The sequence below is a fragment of the Oryctolagus cuniculus genome, chromosome 10, assembly GCF_051225735.1.
Source record: "Oryctolagus cuniculus isolate XC-2025 breed Fujian yellow rabbit chromosome 10, ASM5122573v1, whole genome shotgun sequence".
Taxonomy (NCBI): Eukaryota; Metazoa; Chordata; class Mammalia; order Lagomorpha; family Leporidae; genus Oryctolagus; species Oryctolagus cuniculus.
The window spans coordinates 41,502,937-41,528,665 of record NC_142876.1 but is presented as its reverse complement, the minus strand read 5'-3'; the positions used below and the strand labels follow the sequence as shown (position 1 = coordinate 41,528,665).

Here is a 25,729-nt window from a genome sequence, read left to right as displayed (position 1 = left end):
AAGCATTTGTGCCTTATCACAGGCAAACCCTCATATCTGGTAACTATAGGAGTAAGTTAAAATGTCCAGGTATGTATTATTTTTAAAGGATTTTCTGCTTAAAAACTCGAGAGCAAGAGTGAGAAAAATAAAGGGAGTGTTTCTGTCTGCTGGTTCACTACTCAAATAGTGTTGACAGCCACGGCTGGGCCAGGCTCAATTCAGGTCTCCTATGTGGGTGGCAGTAAAGCAACTACTTGAGCCGTCACCACTGCCTCCCAGGGTCCACATTAGCAGGCAGCAGGAATGCAGGGTGTGGACCTCTTCAAAGGTGGCTTAGCTGCGAGGCCAACTGTCTGTCCTGGATTTTCTGCTTTAATCAGTTTTTACCGTTAATTGCCTCAGACAGTTGAGTTGATGAGAGGGTTTGTATAAATTAACATTAGCACCCAAGGAGGAAAAGTTTTTCTGTTGTATCAAGAACCTTCTTTCTCAATCCATTTCCTACTGTTGGTAAGATCTGGAATAGATTTATTATAATAGCACTGAATATTATCCTTTGGTTATGTATAGAAAATGGAAAATATGCATCATATTTATGAAGTAAACATTGTGACATACTTTCTCTCTCTTTCCAAATAGACAGGACTTCTTTGGGACGGAAAAAACAAAATCTGGAACAGTCTCGAGTTGGAATGACAAAGGAAAACATGACAAATTTTCACGTTTTGTTTTCCCATGTCAGCCATGTAAGAAATGGTTGAACTCCTACAAGCATCAGGCCACCGTGGCTGCTCTCTAGGTCTGGTAGCACATGCAGCTCTCCTCACGACCACCTTCCCCACCCAGCGTTGGAAAGGAAGGACCCAGGATCCCCTTGAGTCTCATGGGCCTAAAATGCTATCTCATAAATTCCTACAAAATAGTGTTTTCTTCGCCGTCCGTTCTCTTCTCCTTCATTCCTGTTTTCATTAAATATAGGAATGTTTAGAATCTAGGACTGCATGTTGATGAATTGGAGGAGACACGTCCTTGGAATTCTCCAGTGTTAACTTTGGAACCCTGCGACTCCTGAGGAGGAGAGTGGAGTGGAACATTCACGGTTAGCAACCCAGCAAGCTCACGGGAAATGAAGGCCTCCACGGAGCCTCTGCTTTGGTCACTGCGAACAGCGAGGCGGGTCTGTTGCGGGTCGTTCAGGCTCTGCAGAGTTGAGTAGGAGGTTGAAGTGAGATTTTGGGCTTTTGTCCCTTTATGCTTCTCTCTGTTGTACATTTCTTGCTGGATTTTTAGCAGGTGGAGTTGATGTAACTGATTGTAGCAAACAATGCATGTCTGGCCTTCTAATCTCCTCAAAGAAATACAAGCATTGTATTTTGGGTTATATTTTAGGCATGAATTTTATGGATAGGAAGTTAAACATCTTATAGTTGTGAGATGTCTGCATTTTTTTTATGAGGTTAGAGAAAATTTTTTGATCCCTGCAAGTGATCCTATTTCCAAACACACAATGTTCCGAGGGCTGACTGGCTCTGATGACTAAGACTCGTCACCAAGAGAGAAGAAGCTGCAGGATGGATTTTCTTTTCTGATGTTTGAGGTTATTAGGATCCTCAAGTTTTTTGCACTGGCTGACTTAGGGTGTTCTGCTTCATTGAAACCCTCTGCACTTTGCTTTTCTGAGCCTGATCCTTCTATAAGCCCTGCCAATGTCTTCTATGGGACTCAGAGGGCCTTGGCTTGTAGGTACCCAACATCGACTCAAACCAAAGGGTCAGTGCAGCTGTAGATCCCAAAGTGTCATTTGTGCCCATGGCTGTGAGAAGAGCACCACACAGGGCTGTTTTGAGGTGTTTCCAGACGTCATGATGAAGTTTGCCTGTAGAGTTGGGGTTGACGTAGACAGAAGCTGGCAAGATGACCAGAGTCCCTGATCATGCATCAAGTGAGTATCCTGGCTCAGAACTTCAGGTTACAGGGATAAAGTCAAGGTGTTATTATTTTGAAATTGTTTAAGAGGCAGAGACACACAGAGCAAACCACCCCCGCCCCCCATCTGCTGGCTCACTCTCCAGATGCCCATAATGGCCAGGACTAGGTCAGGCCAAGGCTGACAACTTAGAACTCAGTCCAGGTGTCCCACATGGATGGCAGGAACTCACTTACTTGAGCTGTCACCATTGTTTCCCAGGGTCCACTGAGCTGGAGCCAGGAATTGAACCCAGGGACTCTGCTATCGAACACAGCCATCTTAACTGGTATCTTCATGGCTAGGCTTAAATGCCTGTTCCAAGACAACTTTTATATATATATATATATAATTTTTTTTTGACAGGCAGAGTTAGAGACAGAGAGAAAGGTCTGTCTTCCATTGGTTCACCCCCCAAATGGCCGCTATGGCCGAACGCAGCGCTGATCCGAAGCCAGGAGCCAGGTGCTTCCTCCTGGTCTCCCATGCGGGTGCAGGACTCAAGCACGTGGGCCATCCTCCACTGCCTTCCCGGGCCACAGCAGAGAGCTAGATTGGAAGAGGAGCAACGGAGACTAGAACCCGGAGTACTGGCGCCACAGGCGGAGGATTAGCCTATTGAGCTGCTGCGCCAGCCTACTTTTATATATATATATATTTAAAGATTTATTTATTTACTTGAGAAGCAGAGTTAGAGGGAAAGAAAGGTTTTCTGTCTGCTGGTTCACTCCCTCAAATGGCCTCAATGGCTAGAGCTGAGGCGATCCGAAGCTAGGAGCCAAGAGCTTCTTCCAGGTCTCCCATGCTGGTGCAGGGGCCTAAGCACATGGGCCATCCTCCACTGCTTTCCCAGGCCATGGCAGAGAGCTGGATCAGAAGAAGAGCAGCTGGACATGAGTGGGCACCCATATGGGATGCTGGCGCTGCAAGTGGAGGCTTAGCCTACTTTGCCTTTCATCCCAGATCTTTCTATGCATGCTATAACCTTATGATACATGAGTCAGGAATGATTTCTCACCAAAAATGGGAAGAGCAATTAAAGAATTATTTTAAAGCTTGGCCCTACTCTGTCCAGATATGCGGGTAAATCCTGCAGGTGAATCCAGCACAGAATAATCCAAGCGAGGCGACAACGCCCATTAGTGAGGGCTTGTGAGAGCTTTCTAGGTGCCTCGGGGTGTGTAGGTCAGCTTTGAGAATAAAGACCGGAAACAGGGATGGGGCAGGTTGGATTGAACACAGGAAAGAAAAAGGAATATACCAAGGCCTTTAGGGCAGTGTTTGTGTTTGTCCTCCTTCCTCCCTTACCACCAGAATTTCACTTGCACTGTTACCTTGTATCGCTAAGGTCTTGAGAGGTTGGAGGTTTAGAGCACTGCCTGAGAGCCGTTATTGGTGTGCTTGCCTTGTGCCAATAATCGTTTCCATCCTGGTCACTTAGCAAGAAATGGGAAATTCTGGCCAAATGAAAATTGATGATGGAGAGTGTTGTCCTACTGGGAGAGACGAGTCTAAACCAGGTGCTGGCGCTTAGGCTGCAAAGTTACCATCCAGCAAAAGCTTTAGTTACGCCAGAAAGCATCTCCTAGTAAGGAAACCATTGTGCTTCTGCATGATTTCGAGAATGTCTACATGGATGCTTTCCCCTGGCAGTTCTGACTTGCTTGCAGGGTATCGTGCAAGCCCCAGCACCCAAAGCCATCCCTGTGAAGATAGCTTCATTTTTGTCATTGAGCAATCCAAGAGTATCTTGGGAAACCAAGTGCTTTGTCTTGTTAATAGAAAATTTAAAAATGCAGTGACATTTCTTTTTTTCAGGCTTTTACTTAAGTTTTTTATTTTATTTAAATTCTGTTTATTTGAAAGGCAGAGTAAGAGAGTGGGAGAAAGAGATCTCTCATCTTCTGGTTCACTTCCCAAATGCCCGCAGCAGCTAGGGCTGGGACAGGCTGAAATGAAGAGCCAGGAACTCCATCTGGGTCTCCCGTGTGGGTGACGGGGACCCAGCCACTTGAGGCATTACCTGCTGCCGCGCAGGGCACACACGAGCGGGAAGCTGATCAAGAGCTGAGACTGAACCTGATTCCAGGCACTCTGATCTGAGGTGTGGGATTTAGCCTGCTGTGCCACAAAGCCTGTCCTTCATTACTAGAAATTTTGATGTGCAGAGGTGTGGGAGTTGAAGAGGAGGATGCATGGCCTGCCGTGTCTCTTTAGTGGTGGCTCTTTCAGGATTAGTTGGGCATCAGTGAATTTCACAACTTCTGAGAGACTCCAAGCAAATGGGATTTGGGGACTGTCTGCGTTTTACCCATTTCTAAAATGTTAGAAATACCTAATGGGAAGTATTTTAACTTGGAAAGTGAAGTTGTTTAGGAAGCATTAGTAGAACAAAACATGCAACCGGTTCCAGATTTAATTGTTTTTAAAGATTCGTTTATTTGAAAGGCAGAATTAGGGAGGGAGGGAGAGATCTAACATCCACTGATTCACTCCCCAGTTGGCTGCGGTGGCCAGAACTGGGCTGATCTGAAGCCAGGAGCTTCTTTCAGGTCTCATGTGGGTTCAGAGGCCCAAGCACTTGGGCTATCTTCTGCTGCTTTCCCAGGGACATCCACAGGGACTGGATCAGAAGTAGAGCAGCCAGGAATTAAACTGGTGCCCATATGGGATGTCAGCATCACAGGTGGCAGCCTTACCCACTATTGCATGATGCCAGCTCTCAAATTTAAACAGGAAGAAAAAAAAGACATTGGAGAGTTTGTTGCCAGTGCTGTTATCCCAAGTGCCTATATTACACTGATTTAAAAGGTTTTGTTCATTATTTGGCCAGCCTAACTGGAAAAAGACAAATTCCATCACTGATTGCACCCAGATGTCATATGATTTCCCTAAAACCCCAGTAACTGGGTGCTGGGCAGGAAGAGGCCCTGACACCAGGACATGGAGAGCCAAGGGACAGAGCCGGGCCCCCACCCCATATTCCGGCCACTTCCAGGCCTTTCGGGAGGCCCTGCTGTGGTGACTGATTGAATAGCTCTTAACATCAGATAGTATCTCTGCAGGTACTGCAGCAGGTGCGAAATGCTACAAAGATCAGTAGTTTGAGAGGAAGTGCTGGTTGCTTTAAGATGTAGCATGCCGGCTGATGGCCTTGGGTTTGCAGTTTGGTCCTCTAGGGCCTCATGACCCCAGCGTTGTGGGCGGGGGCTGAGGAGGAAGCCCACAAGTGCAGGGTGCAGGGCAGGCACAGGACTAAGGCTTGGGTCTCTTGGTCGCTGGAGTGGTGGTCCCTGCCAGGGTCAGGCTGTTGCTGTCTTGTCAGGCCCTTTTGTGTCATCTTTTGTCTTCCCCTGGAGAGGAGATTACGGTGGTGGGGGGCTGGGACAGCCCTTCTGGTTTGAGAAGTCTGAGACGTGCTGCCAGAAAAAGTATAAAAAGGTCCTTGCAGACGTCCTCTCTGCGAGTGGTCTCCCTGGCCTCAGAGCATGGGGCCTGTTGAGATCCAGCGTGGCTCGCACATGGCCTCAGGGGAGCATGGATCGTGGAGGAAAGCGGACTTCACCCTTCAAGGGCTGGCTGTGTTGACGCGGTGAAGACGCCGCATCCTGCACCAGGCTGCCGTCCGCCGGGGCTGGGGCTGGAATGGCTCTTCCAGGTGTCTGTTCTCTTAACTTGGCCTCACAGCTCAGGCCAGCTGGTGAAAAGTCCTTGGAAGCTGAGGCTCTAGACTGGTTAGAGCTCTAGAGCGCCAAGGGGCCAGCGGTGTGGCACAGCAGGTTAAGCTGTTGCTTGCAACAGTGGCATCCCACGTGAGTGCTACTTCAAGTTTCAGCTGTTCCACTTCTGGTCCAGCTTCCCATTCGTGCGCCTGGGAAAGCAGGGGAAGGTGGCCCAAGTCCTTGGGCTCCTGCCACCCATGCGGGTGACCCAGATGGAGTCCCTCTGCCTCCCACCCTCTCCCTCCCTCCTGCTCTGAGCTCCACCTTTGAAATAAATGTCTTAACAGAATGAAAGGAGCTGCCCCAAAAGAACAGGAGAGCCTGTGCTGGAGGTTTTGGGTCCTCCCTGGTCTTGGTGGGAGCCTTGGCCCTTAGCGGAGATCTACGAGGTGTGGATTCTGTGAGTTGCTCTCAGCAATTGAAGGGGGGGACTGTTTTGTGGCCCCAGTGGCACAGTATCTGCCCTGCAGAAGGAGGACCCAAGTTATTTGTTTATGGAAGAAAGTAGCCAAGAGGGCCATGGTACTGATTAGTGTTTCTTTAGTTCACCTATTCTGGAATTGAATTTATTCAGTAGTTTCTCAGGAAGAACAGAAGGCGGTTAATGGAGTGTGAAAGTCCACTGGGTGTGAAGATGAGCAGGTCATTTTAAAGTGCACTTCCAGGAGGTCTGTGGGCTCTAGGGATGTGGTGTGAATCTTGAATTGGGCTCCCTGTGGGTGTCTGTGGCCTGCTGGCCTGTGCGTGTGCCAGACAGAGCTGTGTGCATGTCAGCCATCATGGTGGGGGTGGGGCCCTGGGGAGCTGGGAGCTATAGCTTGGTCCCGAGGTTGGAGGTAGGGTGGAGGTGGTTGGGGCTGAAGACTTGATGCAGGCTGATCTGTGGCATAGCTTTGGTGGCCTTTGCATTTGCAGTGCCCGCTACACTATTTTTGGGGAGCATGGTGGGAAGCTGTTGTCCTCAGACATAACAAGCTGATGGCAGACTTCACTGAGGAGTGAGTGGAGAAGCAGGGGAATGCTTCAAGGTCCTGTGGGGAGTATAGAGCATGGCTGAGGTTTAGGCCCAGGTCATCTGGGCTGCAGGTGCTCTGCTCAAACTCTGTTCTGTAACCTCCAGGGACTCTTGCTGTTCTTGCCTGGGAGCCTGCTGTGTGCCCACATTTGACTGAGCCTTTGGCCAGCACAGTTACGTGCTCATGAGAGGACAGGGGCTCCAGTGTCAGCCCCGCCCCTGAGAAGATATGTGTGACATCAGCTGAGTGACCTCACTTCCTGGGTTGCTTATCAAGAGACAATGGTAATATTTCCTTCCAGAATGGTCATGAGGATTAAATAGATATTTTGTTGGTGTTGGATCCCATTTTTAAGAATGAGGTGCTTACATTGGGTATTGATGTGTGGGATTAATGCATGGGCGGAAGAGGGTTGCCTGTGCACTAAAGTCCGACAAACTTGGGTTCAGATCCTAGCCTGGCCTCGGTGTGTCTGTGAGCAAGTTACTTACCCACTGCAGGTCAATCTGCTTCTTCCCCACTCACTCCTGATACTGGTAAAAGCATTCAGGGAAGGTTGCGCATGCACAGGTCCAAGCACAGGGCTCCACATGGGCTAAGCCCTGTGCGAAGTGGTGGTTGTTGCCATCACCACTATGGTCATCATCACAATGTTCATGTCTTACTGGTCTACAAATTGCTAGAGCAACATTGAAATGCGATTATCTAGGGGTTCTCAAAGAAAGGTACCTTGGTCTGATCTGTCCCTAGAGACAGAACTGACTTGTAGGAAATGCATGTCTTCTTTCCAGTTTTGAAGGGACCCCATTACCTTATCTGTTACCAGATCCAGAGTTGTACTCAGTATTAAACCGCGGCAACATGGTAGAGCTCTTAGATAGGAAAACCACATAATGCCTTTGAGCTGCTACCTTTCTCTGAGGGGAAACTCAAAACAGTCAATGAACTTGCACTAAAAATGAATCCTTACAAAATGAAGTGGGCCAACGCAGTGTTTGAGGGCTGTGCTGGCCCCAGCGTTCTGGCCTGGCTAGCTGGCATTTGGGCCATTTTTGTGGTTCTCTTCTGTTTTGATACCTTTCAGAATGCTTCAGGTTTGGCAAGTGTGGAGTAATAAGCTCATGGGCTGTAAAAATCTGATCCTAAGCGAAACAAAGTAGGTTTTATGACCATGAAGGCAGCTTCCTTCCTGCCTTCTGTGCACTCCCAGGTTGTGTGCACCTGTCCCACCTGTGCAAAGAAAGATGGATTAGAAGGGTGGGCGTGGAGGGGGAGCTCCTTGCATGCACACCGAGGCGTTAAATGAGACAGTCGAATGTGTGCAAAGGAATGAAAACAGCAGGATGCACCAGCAAGGGCCAGTGACGTGTGCTAACAATTTTAATATTGAAAAGCTCTACTCTAAGTGCTGTAAAAATAGTTCACATGTTCTTATGAGTTGACATTTACAAAATGTTCAAATAGATAAGCTATTCAAATTCACCTAAAAGTACAATCTGTTTGTTGAGCCTTCCACAAATACAGTAGCAATGGTAAACTTTGACTACACACACACAGCAGTCCATTAGCTGACTCAGGATCTGGCAGTCAGATGCGCTCTTGTGGGAGGTCAGGGGTCAGCCCCTCCTCTACATCACTTTCCTCCATCAGTTGTTCGCTGGGGGTAGCCTGCACTTGGGGCTTGGGTGCTGGGGTGGCTGAGGGCAGGTGGCCCAGGTCCGGTTGACCAGGCACTTCTCTCCTTGACTGGGGTTGGCTCAGAGGCCTCCTGGGAGCCATGGAGAGTGCCTGGGGCACTTTGCACTTCATCTGGAAACCATAAAAACAATTACCAGCCCATTAGGGACTTGGAAAAGGACTCTGCAGAGCTGTCCTGGGAAGAGATTGCCCAGGCCAGTGTGAGTCACCAGGGAATGCTGTGACTTTTCTCTGCTGGAAGGTAGTGGAATCCCGAGATCAGGGGTCATGGTAGGCAGCCTTGATCTGTTGAGATGGCCTCTGGATGCCAGCAGCAGCCCTCACCAGGCTTCCCCAGGGCAGAGCTGCTGCTTTGCGCCCCCTGCTGGTAGCAGGGTGCCATGGTATGGGACTGCTTGGCCTCAGGGTTCTGGGTGCAGCCCTGCCTGCAGCTGACCTCCAAGGCTCGATCCTTTCTGGGGTTGGACTCAAAGCCTGGCTTTCTTTGGGACTTACAGGTGCTCCAGGCTGTTGCAGGTGGCCAGGGACAGGCATTGAGGAATGTGGGGTTGTGAGTCTGGCACCCCACTCATGAGCTAGGAAAGAGGCCACCAACCCGGCCCTTTGGGCAGGATTTCTGACAACATCTCCAAATGTGGCTGTGCCTGAAATGGAAGATTAAATATTTAAAACACCGTACTCATTTTTTGTTAACCTGCCTTGGATATGTCCACATTTTTAAACAAACGACTTACTTAAACTCTGAAAGCTGGGACGTGACCTGCTTGGATCTTGGGGTCACAGCTATAGCAGAGGGTCTTGGCTCCCCTTCAGGTGCCCTACTTGGGGGAGATGGTGGGCAGAGGAGGAGCCAGAGGCGGCAGGGTTCTGTTCTGGAGCCAACACTGTTGTTGGCAGATTGACTTGGGGCGTGGTGCTTCCTCCAGAAATAGGAGCCCTCCGGAGCTGCCAAGAGGACTCATGAGCTGTGAGGGTCAAAGGTCAAGAGCCTGGCATCCAGTAGCCCTGCAGGATTTCATTCACATGGGCTTTGTTGCTCTTACTGTCAAGATTGGACCGTTTCTTGTGCGTGGGCCTGAAAACCTGACTACCGCTTATATAACTGCTGGGGGAGATTTCCTCCTGACTTAGAAAAGCACGGGTGATGTTGACGAAATGCCTGCTGGGTGTTACATGGCATGAAGTGTATAAAGGAAACAAACAGGCGTATAAATAGGAAGCAGCTCCACACTCGCAAGAGTAACTAGCAGCTGTGTGCTTGGTGTTTCCATCTCCTGCCCTGAGTTCTGGACCTGGGCTTGAAACGTGTGCTGTGTCCCTTGGATGCCTGGCTTCCTACTGCCCACTCCCAGGCAGGCAGGCAGGGCTCGGGCCCCCCTGCTGCTGTGTCCCCAGGGCTGCCAACGCCACACACCCATCATTCTTCTCTCACTTCTCTGGTGGTGGTGTGCACCTTCTGCTGTTTCCCAAGGAGGCTCTGTATGGGGGTGCAGGGTCATGGGGCCTTGGTGGAGGAAGGGGTCTGGGGATTTCTAGGAGCCAACTGTGACGTTACCATGAGCCCCATTTCTTCAGCTGAATTGGGGACATCATTTCTTGAAAGACTGGAGAACTTTTTATATAAACTTTTAAACATTGTTTCAAATCTCTCTAAAAGTTTGGTTACATTGGGGTTTTCTTTAATCTTCTGCCTTTTTGGTGTATCTGTTCTCCAAGGACACTTTCTCATAAGATACTAATTATAACCCTCAATCCTTTCTTGATTCTTTAGCATATCATGTTTTTCTGACTGTGCCCTGATTCTTAAATTGAAGTAGACCATAAGGTCCAACTTAAGCAGGGAAAAACAAAACACCTGGAGCGCAAACCTGCGTTCCAGGCCCATTGTTTCTTAGATATAAGCAGAAAATGGGCAAAATATGTTCTTGGAGCTGTAGCGTGGGCCCATGAGAAGGTCCAGGAGGTTAGTGGGTCGAGTTGCCTGTTTTTAAAGAGGGGTCCTGCTTTTTGCTTCCTTGCCTTCAAGGAGGTTGTATTAGGTTTTCATCACTGTAACAGATACCGGAGAGAAGCTACTTGGGAAGGAAGAAGGTTTATTGTGGCTCATAATTTAGGAGGTTCACAGTCCAGGGGCAAGCAGCCCCCATGGTCTGGTATTTGGTGGGGGCAGTGGCTGGTGGCATGTGTGCAGGGAAGGGTTGCGTGGCAAGCCAGGGAGCAGACAGAAACGGGGAGGCCCTACTCGGCTTGCACTGCCAACCCTGTCATGAGAAACTTACAAAGGCACGGTCTACTGACCGTAAGACCTCCCACTGCACCTGCCTCCTAGGTGCTGCAGTTCGATCAAGACTCCACCTTCCATCCATCACTCATTAACATTATGATCCCATTAACTATCTAAGACTTCCAGGACCAAGTCCCCAGTACACAGGCCTCTGGGGTCCCAAAACTTAGCCAAACCAAGGTGGAGGTTGATACTTTCAGATGCAGGCATTGAAGAATTCACCTCCTTTCTTTCATCCTCAAGTGGTACTAGTTACCCCTAGGTTCATCTCGCTAGGCCTGTGTCGCTGACTTCTGGAGAATGCATGAGATGTTTCCTGCATACTGTGTCAGAATGTCTTAATGGTAATAAATACTAATAGTCTTATAATTTGGTCCTTTCCCAGTTCACACAGCCGTGACATGGCTTTTAGCCTCTGATGGCCCTACGTGGCCCATTTCCTTATTTCTAAATGGACTTGCACACTTACTATCCTTTCTTGGAGCACTGATTTTAAAAACTGCTCTCTCGGTATGGAGCCCCTATGGGGATGTGGCCCGGAGTCTCATGTTTTTGGCTGTGTGTTCATCTTAGGGAATGCTGTGCCCTCTCTTGCTATAGGAGGAGAGGGCATTCCCCTTAGCTCACAGGGAGGACTGCAGGGGCTTCCCTGCACTTGCCCCTCACTGCTGCCCAGGGAAAGTTGCGTGCCCTTGGGAAAAGGCTGGGAGCAGGTGAGGCTGGGCTTTTCCCTCTTCAGTGAATGTCCCCTGCTATGGACCCATAATGCTGTTGCTCAGCCCTGGGCTGGTAGCCTGCTCCTGCAGTGTGGCCAGTGCTTTTTCCCTGCCCTGCTGGGAAGCTGGCTGGCTACAGGCGCGAGGCCATGTCTCTCATGAGCTGCCCCCGTGGGAAGGCTTCATCCATCTCCTTATCATGCCCTTTCCCTTGTGGCTTTGACCTTGGGAGGGAGAGACTACAGTGCAACTTGCAGAGAGATGCTCCCCAGACTGGACACAGGAGTTGGGGACATGGTGGCTTAGCCCCAGCTCTGTTCCCGCAGGCCTGGAGCTGAACGGCCGAGCAGCACAGAGGAGACCATGTGTGCTGCGCAGCCATGACAGGCAGCTGCTCCTGCCTTTCTTCTCTTCTCTCTGCAGTGATTCTGGCTTGGAGGAGGGTGGCTGTGCCCAGCTAAATGAAATCTGGAGGTGCTCTGAGCTTTTTTTTTTTTTTTTTTTTTTTTTTTTTTTTTTAATGCTGGAGTATTCGAGGTCAAAGATAGGGACTGAGTCTAAAATAGAGTACGACTCTGTTTGCATTGTACGGCCAGGCTCCCATGGTTCTGGAGTCTGGGACTGCCCCCGTGCTGGGGTCCTGCCCTGGTCATTGTGCTGTACTGTTCCACTGCACCGTGAGTGCTTTGTGGACCTGGATTGTTTTGTGGGTAAATGCTTTTTGAATAATGTGACATTAACGCTGACCTCCGTGGCTTAGTGTGTAGAGAGGGTGAGTAAGAAATGGTTTTGACATGAGCACATTTGCAGCAGACAGGAAAACTCCCCCCTGGAGTGACAGGTGGGGCAGAGGTCTCCCCTACACACAGGGGTGGCTCTGTCATACCTGGAGAGATGCTGAACTTCCCAGAGCCTTCCGTGGGGTCAGTGGGCAATTACTGAGCTGTCAACCTCTGAGTCCTAGAGTAACCACATATTGGGAATTCATGGAAAGAACAGTTGCTAGGTTTGGAGGGAAATAGCTACTGGACCACGTGGATCACCAGGGTGTAGTTCATGGATGATACCAACTTGCAAGGATTAAGAGTTTACCTGTGGAAACAGGTGGTGACACTGTCTCGGCTTGCTTTTCTCTTGCTCCTGATAGTACATGAATATTCACCAGGAAGTGTGCCTATGGGCTGGGAAATCGGGAATGGGAAGGCAGGGAGCTGAAGACCTGGATGCTGGTTACAAGCCAAGGTGTCACTGGTGGAGCAGCTTCCCATTAGTGGAAGGCCAGGTTTCCTATGGTACTGCCATTCCTAGGAGGGGTGCTTTACTGGAACTGGGTACGACCTGCAGTGTGCTCAGGGTCATGGTGACTCCCTGGAGAGACTGCAGGGGCACCCCAGATTCCTGGGGACAAAGTGTCTCCACTTTCAAGAGAGGGTTGTGGCTGGGTAAATGCCATTTTGCTAAGGGTTGACCTGTTTCTAGACAAGTGCCAGCCTCTCCGTGTGTGCAACATTGCTTGAGGGCTCCTGGAGTCCAGGCAGGGGCTCCTTGGACAAGACAGGGCAGCCTTGTCTGCAGAACCTTCTTCATAATGCTGGGAGGGTTCTACAGGGGACACTGTGGGAAAGGACAAGTTGAGGGAATTGGAACCCAAACAGAAGGCCTCCAGCTGCAGGGAGTGGCATGCACTGGACCTTAGCAAGGCTTTTGGAAGCCAGGGCTTTGTAGCTGGAAGGGCCCAGTTGAGCCTTGGTTCTACCCCTTGGCAGCTGTGTGGCCTTGAGTCCCACAGGCCCCTTTTGCAGAAGGGATGACTGGTACACATCTCCCAGGGTGGCTGGGCAGACATGGAGATGATGATGACCAACCTCCTGCCCTCCAGCCTTGTGTTCTGCTGGTGGTTGTCAAGCTGGGTCATGGGGTCCCACAATTCCATCTGTGCCTTCTCTTGTCTGCTGACTCCGACTCAGATTTTCAAGCTCTGCTCAAGTGCCCTGCCACGTACCCCCAGAACAACAGTATGTGGCCTTCTGTGTCCCCCGTAGTTGAGATGGGGTAGGTCCAGTGCTTCTGAGCCCCTGGGAGGAGGTGTGCTCACTGCACCTGAGCTCTGCTTGCTGCCTCGATGATGGCGCTGGTTTCCTGGGTAGACATTGGAACTGGTCTTCCTGGGGCACATCTTGGCTTCACCCCTGAGGGCTGCATAATCTTGAGCAAGTTATTTCTCTCTGTCTCTGTTTCTCCCCTGTAAGACAAGGTGGTGATAGCAATGTTGGGAGATTAATGAGGGAATCAACATCAGGTTCGTGGCCCATCACTGGGCATGCAGTGAGCGCTATGTATAGGGCACCTATTGCTGGCTTCCCAGCACGACATGCAGCACATGGCAGGTCCTAATATATCCATATGAATAATCAGGACAGCAGTTTGGGATTATAGTGAGAGCCGAGATGAAATGTCAGACTGTGGAGTGGAGTCATCTTCCCTTTCTTCCCAAACCCTCTCGGGTTTCCCTGAAGTAGCCAAAGTTAAATAATGTCTGCCCCCAGAGCCCTCCCCGACCAGGGGAGGGGCAGAAGGCAGGCTGCTTCCTGCCCCCCAGGCCCTGGTCCCAGGCTGCTGTCTCCTCACCAAACCCGTCCTTCCCCAGGGCTGCGGTGAGGGTGTGTGGTGCAGACACACGTGGCACGCGTCTCCCGCCTGCCTTCGTCCGGATGTGCCTGTGTTTCATGCTGGGGCAACCAATCCGTACGTCATCGTGGAACGCGTCCTTTTCCCATGGCAGATGGGAAGGGCGGTTTTAATGAATTACTGTTTTCTCTTGGAGATGAAGCTTTCATTATAAATATAATTGCTGACATGCAGCCTTCTGGTACTTACATATCATTTGCCAATTAGGATAATGAGCTAAAAAAAGTCCTTTGCAAAGTGACACAGAGTTAAGCCTGTAACTCAGCTTGGGGTGCTGGCGAGTGAGGTGCTTGGCCAACTGGAAGCAGCATGGATACATCTGCCCATAATATGCCTGTGCTAAGAGGTCTGAAAATATTCATGACCTTTGAGAAGGAGATTAAAATTAGTAGGCAGGAATGCTGCAGCCAGCGCCAGCAGTGTGTGATGTGGTCATTCCGGAGTGTCTGCCCTGCCCGCCACATGCCTCTGGCACGGCCGTGGCCCCCAAGGCTGCACTGCTTAATTTTAGAGCGAGCTATTCTGCATAAGGTCGAAGGCATTGTGATGGCTCTGAATCCGGCGATGATCGTGGTGCTGTTTCTGTCACTTCTTTTCCGGGTCTTTGTCATGGGGCATTTTCTCTTCCCCTGCTCTGTTCCCTCTGGGTCTGTGTCTCCCTGGGTGCTGGTGACATCTGGGGGCAGGTACTTAGCGGCTGTGGAAACTGCCCTGGCATTGGAGGATGTTTTGGGGCAACCATGGCCTCCACTCACTGCATGCCAATAACAGTGCCCAAATTGTGACAGCAAAAACTGCCTCTAGACATCGTCAGCTGTCTCTTGGTGGGGGGCAAAAGTGGCCCTGTGTGAGAACAACTGCTCTGGAGTTGGCCCAGGAGAACTGCAGAGGGCCTGAGAAGCTGTCCGTCTTCCTACAGTAACACCACGTGTTGGGGGCGTAGTCTGATGGGACTGACTCACACAGACAAGTTGATCATGGACTGTCCCAGGAAGCTGGAAATCCGGGAACCTCAGTTGTATGCCTGGTACTGTGTTGCAATCAGAGAGCAGGGGGCAGTGAAAGGGACCCCACTGTGAACAGTGTTGGCAAGTGGCTGTCTTGATGGGATCAGAAGATTTCCCTTTAAATTGTCCCTACTGGGGTAGGCATTAGGCTTGCTGGTGAGGTCACCAGTTCATGTGGATCCCATAGTGGAGTTCCTGGGTTGGAGTTCTCGCCCTGCCACTGATTCCTGCTTTCTACTGTCTGGAAGACAGCAGGTTATGGCTCAAGTACTTGGGTCTCTGTTGCCTATTGGAGACCTGGATTGAGTTCTTGGCTCTTGGCTTTGGCCTGCCCAGCCCTGACTGTTGCAGGCATCTGGGGAATTAATCAACAGATAGAAGATCTCTGTCTCTGTGTCTCTGTCTCTGTTTCTTGCTCTCTGTCTCTCAGTGTGTTGTGTGTCTATCTGACTTTCAAATCAATAAAAATAAAAATTAAAACTACATAAAACAGTATAACAAGCAAATGTGGGTCACAAGAAAGTACAAGGAACAAAGACGTATGTGCTGGTGGGTATTTGAAAGGAGTTAGTAATTGAAGCTGGTCCTTAAATGTTAGCACCAAACCATCTGGTGGCTCAGCTGTAAAGAGAGACCAATGGGTTACAGTCCATGGTCTCTCTTTGTTGGATGAGGCATCCATTTGAGATAATCTGGAGGAAATAAATCAGTTTTTGGCTCCAAATGGGTGAGTTATTTATATCATTATAGGAAGGCACAGAATGTGTCTTGAGCCCCAGGTTTAAAATACCTTGAGCCTTGTTAGAACAGGCATTTCTTTTTCCCTTCCTTTCTCCTTCTCCAACTCTCTAATTCTCTCTCTCTCTCTAACTCTGCCTTTCATATAAATAAATCTTAAGAAAGAAAGCAAGAGTGAGCCTCTATCTGCTGGAATGGCTGGAGCTAGACCAGTCGGGAGCCAGGTGCTTCATCTGATCTCCCATGTGGGTGCAGGGACCTGAGCACTTGGATCCCCTCTGTTGCTTTCCCAGACACATTAGCAGGGAGCTGGATCAGAGTGGAGAAGCTGGGACTCACACTGGCTTCAGAATTAACTGATTAGTTCTTTACACTCATAGGGTTATTCATATTTAATAAAATTTGATTTAATAGCTGCTGTGATTTCGTTCTTTTGAATAGCTGATACAATGGTAGGAAGATGAAGAGTCTCCAAGGGCAATGAGTGATTGTGGCTTGTTGGTGTCATCAGTTCCTGGGACTGTTTCCTGGGTTGGTCTGTGTATGAGCAAGTGTGTGCATGTGTACCGGTGCATGTGTGTGTGCACATGTACTTATACCTATGGAGTGCTCCCCTGTCGGGAAACAGTTATTTTGCTCTTGCCTCTTGAAGCCAGCAAGTGATGGTGAGTTGTTAAGATTCACACTTTGAATAGATGCCCAAAGGCTGTGCTGTATGCAGGATTGGTGCTGATGTGGAGAGAAAGCCAGTCAGAGAGGATGGCCAGGAGTCTACAGGACATGCAGGACAGGGAGGACCAGCTGACTTTGCAGAGATGGCCATGGATTCAGTCTTGGACATGTTGCCTGTTTGGTAAGAATAAGCTGTTTGGCTTGAAGAAATGGTTCTAGAGACATGTGAGAGAAGAGAGCTGGGTTATAACCTTGGAGTGAGTTGTCTCTGCTGCTTTAACAGATGGGGACCCACAGGGTAGATGTTGAGAGTGGGGGCAGGGGCCTAGAGAAATGCAGCAAAAGGAAGAGGAAGCATGCTCGGGGCTGGGAGGGATCAGGAGGGGGTGCTGGATACATGTCCTTCAGAATGAAGGGTACGTGCTGCTTTAAAAAAATCTCTTTATTGTTAAATAAAACATAGGTATACATCATTACACAAAACACAAAACAAGTATATAGCTTCAGTGAGCTTATTGTAACATGAACTTTATCCTAGATGAATAGACGATAAGTACAGAATTCCAATTCCTGCAGGGGGTTCTGACTCTCGGGTCTGCTCAGTAGCGCCCTCTATTACTGCTGTATCAAGGTGTTTCCCTCCATATTATGCAGGACGTGTCCCATGCCTGGAATTAATCATTTTTCCAGGAAGGACTGGTTTATTGTTAGTAGAATATGGGTGTGATAGATGCATGGCTTCTGGGTTGTCATGCTTCCTGAGCTGGACCTGAGGATCCAGGTCTGGGGGATACACGTGTCCTGTCTGTGCTTATCATCTATTCATGTAGGATAAAGTAGCTCATGAGAGCACACTGATAACTTCAAGTTCTCAATACAGAGTTCTTATATACCCGCACTAAATCATAAATGTATCCTGTTGCTTTCACCCCGAGTACCCAGATTCTCAAGAACATTGGAGTAGGTAGAATTAGAATAACCTGTGTTTACCTATTTCATTTTATATCACACTCACAGAAGTATCAGAATAACTAATTATTACCACCAGCAATATAATTGTTGAGAACAATTAATAAGCTTTTTTTAAATCTTCATTTTGAAAACAATTCTTTATGTTGTCAGAAAGTATGGCCCTGTAAACTACTCTCTGTCAGCATTCATTTGCTCCTGGTTCTACAAATACCTTTATGTTTCTTTTTAAATTTTTATTATGTTTCTCAAGGTCTTATTTATTTGAAAGGCAGAGAGAGATAGGTCTTACACTCACTGATTCACTCCCCAAATGCCTACAACAGCCAGGTTTGAGCCAAGGCTGGGCCAGGCCAAAGCCAGGATTCTGGATTTCAGTCCTGGTTTCCCACATGGGTGATAGGGACCCAACTATTTGAGTTATCACCGCTGCTGCCTTCCAGTGTGCACATGAGCGAGGAGCTGGGGCTTGAACCCAGGGATTTGGGTATGAGATACAGATGTCTCAGGTGGTGTCTTAACTGTTGCGCTGGACGCCTGCCCTGACTTCCATGTTAGAAGTACGTGACCCATCATATGTTAATACCATTCTAGTAATGTTGTATATCTTGAGCTTGTTCATAGTAATTCTTATTTATTTATTTGACAGGCAGAGTTAGAGAGAGACAGAGAGAAAGGTCTTCCTTCTGTTGGTTCACCCCCCAAATGGCCGCCATGGCTGGAGCTACGCCACTCCGAAGCCAGGAGCCAGGTGCCTCTTCCTGGTCTCCCATGCGGGTGCAGGAGTCCAAGCACTTGGGCCATCCTCCACTGCCCTCCCAGGCCACAGCAAAGAGCTGGACTGGAAGAGGAGCAACTGGGACTAGAACCCGGCACCCATATGGGATACCAGCGCCACAAGGTAGAGGATTAACCAAGTGAGCCATGGTGCTGGCCAATAATAATTCTAAGATGTTATTTTCCTTTTATCCCCCTCTTGAGCTCTCAAATGAGTACACTGGAGTTTTCTAGAAGCTGTGTATGTTGTGACATCATAAAAAATTGGATGTACAGCAGGTAGGCAAGTCTTGCTGTTTGATATAAAGAAAGATACTAAACAGATTTATCAAAATGAAAATAATGCTCTTATTAATTTACTTTGGTTTGACAAAATACAATTGTTTTTTCTAAAATGTTATATATGGTAGCATATACTGGGTTTTAATTTTTCATTAATACTTACCTTTTAAAATGAAAAAAATTTTCTATAGATAACATTCAAATAAATTTAGATCCTTGGGTTCCTTAATACATTGAAACATAAGGAGTCAAAAAAAATTTGAGGATCCTCATTCTAGTAGGTTCTTCAAGAAGGGCTCTGAGGTTTCGCATGTTGTGAATAGTTTATTGCTTATATTTATATAATTTATTTAAATTTTTTTGCTATATAAAATCTGTCTACATTTACTTTTTTTTTTTTTTTTAAAGATCTGTTTACTTATTTTAAAGGTTCGAGAGAGGAGGAAAGGCAGAAAGAGAGGTCTTCCACCTGCTGTCTTTACTCCCCAAATGGCTGCAACGGCCAGAGCTGAGCCAGTCCAAAGCCAGGAGCTTCTTCCATGTCTCCCACATGGGTGCAGGGGCCCAAGGACCTGGGCCATCTTCCCATGGTTTCCCAGGCCATAGTAGAGAGCTGGATTGGAAGTGGAACAGCCAGGACTTGAACTGGCACCTACATGATATGCCAGCACTGCAGGGGGCAGCCTCACCCATTCTGCTACAGTGCTGGCCCCAGTATATTTTCTGTTTCAAGTGTTGCTTTTGAAAAGTTTGATAATTTACTTTTCTTGCCCTTTTAAATCTCTTATTTTTGCTTTGATGTCTAAAACTTTTTTTCCTGTAAAGTCCAGTAGTTAGACTGTGTCTTGGTGTAGATCATTCATCAGTATTCTCAGGTACGTAGGGTATTCTTTTAGAATGTGGTTTTGAATGAATGAATAAATATTAACTTATTTGAAAAAGAAAGAGGGATGAGGAAGGGAGATGGGGAGAGAAGGAGATAAGGAGGGAGGGAGAGAGAGGGAGAGAGTGAGAGATCGTCCATCCACTGGTTCATTTCCCAAGTGGCTGCAACAGCTGGGGCTGGTCCAGGCCAAAGCCAGGAGCCTGGAACTCCATCCACATCTCCCATGTGGGTGCAGAGGCCCAAACAGTTGGGCAATTTCTGTGTGTGTATACATATGGTTTTTTATTATAGTTCTGAATGTGCTTATAGTTATTGCTTCAGAGACATCTAGTATTTGTATGTTAGACCTTCTTTTCCTATCTGCAGTAGTTTATTTCTCTATAGTCATTTTCATCATTTCTTTGATTTGACGAGATGTCCTCTTAATTTCTCTCTCTTAAACCATTCTTTGTTGTGTTTATTTACTTTTGTGATACTCCCAATTCAGCCTTCATTATAAAATAATTTTTCATTTATTTCTGATAGATTCAAATGACATATATGAAGTCTTTTCAGTTTAAAAATTTTCAATTCTAATTTATGTTCTTGTTTCTTGTATTGCTTACATTTTCTCATTTTGAAAAAGTTGGTACAAATTTGATTTGTAAGGTTTGGTTTGTTATTTTACTATGCTTTCACTCACTGTAAGGATGTTATTCAAGTCCCAATCCTGCTTTTCTTGTGTAAGATTGGACCTTGATACTCTTATGTTGCTCATGTTCATAAGAAATCAGTTTTCCTGAACGTTGAAAAACAGGCTTAGTTCCTAGTTGTTTTTCTCTTTACAGAGCCTTTTCCTCTGTAGCTTCAGTGTGGGGTTTAGAAACATGACTGATTGCATTCTGGGATTTCTGGGCACTGTTTCTGTGTCTCACTTTGATTTGGTCCATGTCTTTCATTTATAACATTGTTCTTGTCTTTGTCAACTTTGATTGTTAACCCTGGTGGTTCTCCTATCCTGGAAGTGAGCCCCAGGGACCAGTTTTAACAGTTCCTAGGGACTAGCCTGCCCCAGACCTTTAAGCCTGAACTGTGGGCCCATCAACTGGCCAAGTATTGGATTGGCCAGTACCGCTCTCGGTTCAGCTGCTCTTCTCAAATTATGCTGCTATAGTTTCCAGTGAATATCTGCTGGCTATTTTGGGTTCTCCTGTTGTCAGGTCTATCAGATGCCTCATTGTTTCCCCTTGCTTTCTGCCAAGCAGACAGTAGCATGCATATCTTCTGGCTGTTGGTGGCTTATCCTTACCCATTTATATTTTAGTGTTGGTAGAATTTCTTCTCACTGACTTGTATTTTGACATTTGTCATTTGACATGAATGTTGTGGGGTTTTTATTTTGATCTCTGGTTCTTTTTCAGTATGGTTTTTAGAAATGAAAGTATTTTGAGATTCACACAGAGTGGTAAGAAGTAGTACAGAGATCCCATGTAGCCTTCACCCCTTAATTGTTTGGTCTTTATTTAAAGTTTTGGAGAGATTTTGCTAAGTATATTCCTACCACTGCCCCATCTTCATCGAATTTCCTCCCCATCTTTAAACAAATTTTCTTAAACACTGACTTAGAATTCAATACAATAGTGAATGGCTTCAGGGTAGAAGTTCTCTTCCTGATGAGTCAAGTATCATGGCTAGTGTGGCACTTCCAAGGGGAATTGGGACACTGTTGTGTGTCTCTTCTCCGATGTAGCAAATCCCCTCACAGTCCAGGGTAAGTCCTGGTCATCACCTTTGTGAGAAGAGGTAGATGGGAGGCTTTGTCCCATCCTCTTAGGAGACTTTCTGGAAGTTTCCCACAATATTTCTGCTTGTTTGGCCAGGCACTTACTGCTAGCTTCTAAGGAGTTATTAGAGATGAATTCTTTCTGCTGGCTGCACTGCCACTTGAAATAAAACTGAGGTTCTCCTAAAGAGACGAAGGGGCGTGTGGATATTGGAGTAGGCCACCGAGAAAGGGGTGGGTTTTTCTTGGCGTGTGCTTCAGTGCAAACTTATGGAAAGCAAGTAAACGTGCAGGAAGTTAATAGAATATTTTGAGCAGGATTTTAATCTTATGAGATGTATGCTGTTCTGCAAGACAAAACAATTTGGAGCTGTGAACTAAACTTCTTGCACATACCTTGGCAGGCTGATAGCCTCTCGGTACAACTTTTTGGTCCCTTGGGGGCCGTGATGGTGGTGGTGAGAGGCTGGTGCTCCTTCCCTCCTTTCCAGTGGCACTTAAATGCTCTGTCTTTGGAGTGTGGTAATAGCGTGGACCCCCTGAGAACATTCAGACTGCTGAGTGTGGGCTTCACGGCTCTGTCCACTTCACATTGTCAGTGTAGACAGAAACCATCCACATATAACATGAGCATAGTAGCCAGTAGGGAGGGCAGAGGAGACTTTTCCCTTTCATCCTGAGGCTGAGATGTCCTCATGGGAGATTTTGCGTTTCCCTGATTTACCTGAATCAAAGGATCTGGCAGGCCCAAGTCCAATGTTGAGTTGGCCAATTTGGTAATGGATTCACTCTTGCATAAGGTGCAAGGAGCCATAGATAATCTTGGGTGGCTAGGGCAAAGGAAAAGCACATTCTCTCTTTGCCATTATATGCCTGTCTTTCTCTCTCACACACATGAGTTTTAAATTGTGGTAAAATGTGCATAATATAAAATTTACCATGTTAAGTGTGTCATTCAGTAGTGTTTAATACATTCACATTGTAGAGCCAATCTCTACAACTTTTTTGAGAGGCAGAGTGTGCATGCGAGGAAGAGAGAGCGCGAACTCCCAATCCATGGGTTCAGTCCCCAGGTGGTTACAATGGCATTGATTGAGCTCTAGAAATTGTAGGTTATTGATCCTTCTTCCATGGTCTCGGATTTCCGGCCTGGCCTGACTTATGTCCTGCTCGCTTGTCCCAAGGGGAAGGCAGGTTGTGAATCACACATTTGGGTTCCCATCCAGGCCATGTCAGGCCTTGCCCTTTCCAGCCTGCATTTTGGGGGCTGGGCGATGTCTCGGTTGGATGTGACTGGATATATATGTTAGTGTTTTCTGATGGGGACTCATTGAGTGTGTTCACACCCAAACACTTGTGTGTGTCTTTTGCTGAAGCATATGGAAGCTCCCTTAGGCTGTTTCATGATTTGTAAAGAGACCTATATTCCAGTGGATGTGTTGGAGACCCCGGAATGGTCCATCTCGGGAGCCCTGCCTTATCCCAGAGCTCCCCTCTTGACTGGCATAGTAGGAGCTGGTTCCTGGAGGTGGTTCCTTTAGCCCAGGCTGCCCTCGGTCTTAGTTCGGGCCCCTGGCTGGCTGGGCCAGCCCTGAGCTTAGAGATGCTCTAGGTTCTTTTCACTCCCTTGCCTGTCTTCCCTGCTCCTGAGCCTTGGGGACCTTGCCGTGGGAGGCTTGTCTGGGCTCGGGGCCCTGTAGAAAGTTGTGGCAGGGAATCCAGGATCTGCCCTGCACAGCACCACCAGGAAGGGGCCCTGGGCTCCCACTGCAGCTCGGAAGGGGGCCAGATAAGAGCATGTCTGGAGAAGAGGCTTCTCCTCGGAACTCAAGAAGTCGTCTTTGCTCTTCCTGAACCAGAGTCTCTTCCGTCACTGCAGGAAAGCAGTAACATGGGACTGTTCCCCAGGTGGGGCAGGAAGAGAGTGCGGATCCTGGCTGCACACGTGCTGGCATCCTGCCCCTCTCTGCTGGCCGTGCATCTTTGTGATCGGGAATGTGTTTCTGCAACCCTGGTTCTGACTGCAGAGTTTATGGGGGAATTTAATGAATTTCCAAGGTTTATTTTTATATGTTTACAGAGCCATGGAAAACAAACTGGAAATTCAATATGCTTTTGAATGAATACTTTTATGTGTTAGAAGTACTCAGTATTTGTTCAACTTTAAAAGTAATTATGGGATTGGTGTTTGGCCTAACAGTGAAGAGGCCCATGTCCCATGCCTAGATTTGAGGCCCAGCTCTGCTCCTGATTCCAGCTTCTTGCTAATGCACACCTGGGAGGCAACAGATGGTGGGTCAAGGTCAAGTAACTGGGTGCTGCAGTCACATGGGAGGCCTGCATTGTGTTCCCAGCTCCCACCTGGCCCAACCCCAGCCACTGCGAGCATGTGGGGAGTGAAACAGCAGATGAGAGTGTTTCTCTCTCTCTCTCTCTCTCTCTCTCTCTCTCTCTCTCATATTAAAAGAAACCATATTACTGCAATGAACTGTTACCTTTCTGTGGAACTGAGAAGGCACTGTCTGTGAGGAGTGGCCCTTACCAGACCCTGTGTGGATTGCCTACTGTGAGGTAATTTGATGGAGTGGTGGGAACAGACCGATGTGGCCTGTGGCTGCCAGAGGTGCCCCCTCAGCCTCCACGATGCCGGCCCCTCTTATACATACTCTTTTTAAAGGAATCTGTGGGGCCGGAGCTGTGGTGCAGTGGGTAAGCTGCTGCCTGCTGTGCTGGCATCCCATATGGGTGCTGGTTCGAGACCCAGCTGCTCCATTTCCCATCCAGCTCTCTGCTATGGCCTGGGAAAGCAGAAGAAGATGGCCCAAGTCCTTGGGCCCCTGCACCTGTGTGGGAGGCCTGAAGGAGGCTCCTGGTTACTGGCCTCAGATTGGCACAGCTCTAGCTATTGCACCCAACTGGGGAGTGAATCAGCAGATGGAAGACCTCTCTCTCTGTCTCTACCTATCTCTGTAACTCTTTCAAATAAATAAATATTAAAATCAACTGGGGCCAGCACTGGGTGGCGTGGCGCGGTGGGTAGAGCAGCTGCCTGTGTTGCCGGCATCCCATGTGGGCGTTGCCAGCGTCCCATGTGGGCACTGGTGCAGTTCATGTCCCAGCTGCTCCTTTTCCAATGCAGCCCCCTGCTATTGTGCCTGGAAAAGCAGTGTAAGATGACCCAAGTGCTTGAGCCCCTGCACCAGTGTGGGAGACCTGGAACAAGCTTGTGGCTCCTGGCTTTGGATCCGCCCAGCTCTGGCCAGTGTGACCATTTTGGGGGTAAACCAGTGGATGGAAGATCTTTCCCTCTCTTTCTGTAACTCTGCCTTTCAAATAAATAAATCTTAGAAACAAAACAAAATTTCTTGTCGACAGCAAGAACTCCCGGTGCTCATCTTGATCAATGCCCTTTATATATGCTGACAGTTGCCTCTGGGATATTTTCCCCTATATATACAATATCTCCATGGGACCACATGATAGACATTACATGTTTATCCTAATAGATATACTATAATGTAAAATAAAATACATTTTATTAGTGCATAGCACAATTTTCTACACACACACACACACACACACACACACAGAAGAGGACTTGTCTAAGGTCACAGAGCTGGCGAATGGCAAGGCCAGGACTAAAGTCCACTTTCTGGGACCTGAGTCCAAGGCCCCGTCCCTGGCCCCCACTGCTTCTCATGTGATGTCACATTGTGGATCCTTTTGAGTCTTTCCCTTCCTTATGTCTAAAAGGGAAATGACTTTGTGCCCTGTGGAATTTTCTGTCTTTCTGAATTTGAAGGCCTTAACCAATGCGTTCCACAGTATCTGAACTGAAACCACGGCGAGTTTCCACGAGCTGCAGAAAGCCAAACATTTACACATAGCGGCATCTTTTGTTTCGCGTTGGCTGAGGGGCGAGTTGGCCTGGGCTGAAGCCACGGCAGTGGTGACACAGTTAGAAGCTCAGGCAGGCAGAGCCCTAGGAAAGCTCTCCTGGTCAGGGTTTGCTGAGTCATGACAGCAAAGTGCAGTCTGGGAGGTCAGTTTGGGAAGGCCCTGGGGGCTTCAGCGTGCGGGCTTGGGCTCTGGGGCTCTGCTCCAGTGCTCAGTGAAGACCCTCTGAAACCAGAGCTGGGCTGGGAAAGCCCTAGGCACATTGAGGGTGCAGGAAGTGTCTCTCGGGTTGCCCCCAGACCCTCCCTCAGATGAGGCTGACCTGGGGGTGTGTTCTGTCCTCTGCAAACTTCCCCTAGCTCCTGTTGGAGCAAAACTGGCAGGACAGAGCAGGGCTTTGCCTAAGGTGAATCGGCGAAAACCAGGGAGTATAGAGTTGGATGGAAAACTTCTGAGTTTACCAGATCCTGTAATCCTCCTGCCTTTCACAGATGTCTGAGGTGACCTGCAAGGTGAATGGCAAGCCTTCCGTTTGTGCCAGCTGCTGAGGTTGGAACCTTAGAAGCCCACCTGGGTCCTGAGCTGTTGTACAGATACAGGCCGAGCATCTCTAATCCAAAAATCTGATCTGCAATCCAAAGTGGAAAATTCCCCACCGTGAAAGCTT

The 25,729-nt window shown here is 48.1% G+C and overlaps 1 protein-coding gene across 12 annotated transcripts in view; it reads left to right on the top strand.

The window, feature by feature from the left end:
• FHOD3 (formin homology 2 domain containing 3) overlaps window positions 1-25,729 on the top strand; it is a 483,564-nt gene that overhangs the window by 79,233 nt on the left and 378,602 nt on the right. The gene's annotated exons all lie outside the window — the stretch shown is intronic.